We start from the raw sequence: 2359 nt of genomic DNA, 5'->3' as shown, positions 1-2359 counted from the left end.
TTGCTGTGAGCAGATTTAGGGTCCTGAGCAGCTCCTGAAGCACATTTGGACTCTCATAAGTCTATGGGACTGGATGAGATCCATCCTAGGGCACTGAGGGAGCTGCTGGAAGGGCTCAGCAAGCCACTGTCCATCGTTCACCATCAGTCCTGGCTGACCACAGAGGTCCCAGGGGACTGGAGGTTGGTCAGTGTGACACCCACCCAAGGGAAGGGTTGGAAGGAGGATCTGGGGAACTCCAGGCCTGTGAGCCTGACCTCAGTGCCTGGGAAGGTGATGGAACAGATCACCTTGAGTGTGATCACAAGGCACATACAGGGCAACCAGGGGATCAAGGACAGCCAGGATGGGTTTGGGAAAGGCAGGTCCTGCCTGACCAACCTGATCTCCTTTTATGACCAAATGACCTAACTAGCGGGTGGGAAAAAGGGAAAAGCTGTGGATGTGTCCACCTGGACTTCAGCAAAGCCTTTGACACCATCTTCCACAGAATTCTCTGGGCTTATGGCTTGGACAGGTGCTCTCTTTGCTGGGGTAAGAACTGCCTGGATGGCCAGGGCCAGGGCCAGGGTATGGTGGGAAATGGTGTTGCATCCAGAATGTGTCCAGTCACCAGTGGTGTCCCCAGGGCTCAGGACTGGGCTCAGTGCTGTTCAATATCTTTTATCAATGACCAGGATGAGGGGATTGAGAGCAGCCTCAGTAAATTTGCAGGTGGCACCCAGTTTGGTGGGAGTGCTGATTTGCTGGAGGGTAGGAACGCTCTGCAGAGGGACCTAGACAGGCTGGATCCATGGGCTTAGGCCAGCTCTAAGAGGTTCACCAAGGCCAAGTGCCAGGTCCTGCACTTTGGCCTCAACAACCCCCTGCAGCACCACGGGCTGGGGACAGAGTGGTTGGAAAGGGTCCCAGTGGAAAAGGAGCTGGAGGTGTTGGATGACAGCAGGCTGAACATGAGCCAGGTGTGCTCAGGGGACCAGGAAGGCCAGTGGCAGCTGGCCTGGATCTGGAATAATATGACCAGCAGGAGCAGGGCAGTGTTTCTTCCCCTGTACTTGGCACTGGTGAGGCCACACCTCGAGTGCTGTGTCCAGTTCTGTCCCCTCAATTCAGGAAGGACACCGAGGCGCTGGAGCCAGTCCAGAGAAGGACAGTGGAGCTGCTGAAAAGTCTTGGAGAACAAGTCCTGTGAGGAGCAGCTGAGGGAGCTGGGGGGGGTGTGTGTGTTAACCTGGAGAAAGGAGGTTCAGAGGTGACCTCACCACTCTTTACAACTCCCTGACAGAAGGGTGAGTCCAGGTGGGATCGGGCTCTTCCCCCAGGTAGCCAGAGCTGGTTACTTATGGGTAGAATTGCCTCATTAAGGTTTAGGGCTGGACATGTTTCAATGATCTCAGAGCGGGGTGGGGCTTAACCAGGCTTGGGAAGAAGGATCCACCACTGATAGTGGACACAAAGAATGCAGAATTTATGGGCCCCAAGGACATTGAGCAGAAGTCCCAAGATAAGGAAGAAAGTAATAAATACTGACAACTCCGGCGACTGTGCTGAATCAGCTCTGTCTGGGTAAAAGGTAATTCCAGCAGGGAAAGGTCCCGGCCACCAGCTGAGAACCCACCTCAGACCAAGAGAAAGCCTGAGCATGCAGACGAACCAGCACGAGAAGGGAGAGAGCCATTAAACAATAGATGAGAGAATACTAATTAGCAGGAAAAGTGTGTAACTTGTGGCCAATGTAGCACTGATTCCTTGATTTTTGGAATATTACCGAGCACCCGGGTTTGCGTAACTCTGAAATAAATAATCGACACATCTCTCGAGTGTGTACTTATTGGCTTGTCCACCGATTTTTGTGGACAACAGTAGTACAGTAATGAAAGCAAAACCCTAAACACTTCCCTAATGCCAGTATTTATTCAAAGTGTCGCGAAAATAAACATTAACAACTTTAAAGGTGTAGTACGAACTAGGAGACACCAGTGGTGCTGCAGAAGAAGCACCTAAAAAAAAGTCTCTTCTAAAACAGAGACTTCAATGTCCACAGAACGCAAACCCGTACCGAGCCCCGCACACACGGACGGGCCCCCCCCCCGCCATGGCGGACGCTGGGGACCTGCCAGGGGCTTTCCCTTTGCGGCTGTTCACGGCTTGCCTGCCTGTGGGATTGTTAACCGTGCAGGAGGCAGCCGGGGCAGGGCAAGAATGTCTGCAAAGACTTCACTGCAGCGGCAGCAAAGGCTTCCGCTGAGTGGCGGCCACTGGCTTTTGCCTCTCCGCCTCGGTTTATCGCCGGCCGTTCTCTCGCTCACCGCTTTGTCATCAGGCAGCGCTCGGGGCACCTCAGTACGGTGGCCGGGAG

Source organism: Cinclus cinclus, chromosome 3 (assembly GCF_963662255.1).
Source record: "Cinclus cinclus chromosome 3, bCinCin1.1, whole genome shotgun sequence".
NCBI classification, from domain to species: domain Eukaryota; kingdom Metazoa; phylum Chordata; class Aves; order Passeriformes; family Cinclidae; genus Cinclus; species Cinclus cinclus.
The sequence above is the reverse complement of the archived record's forward strand: the minus strand, read 5'-3'. Positions refer to the sequence as shown.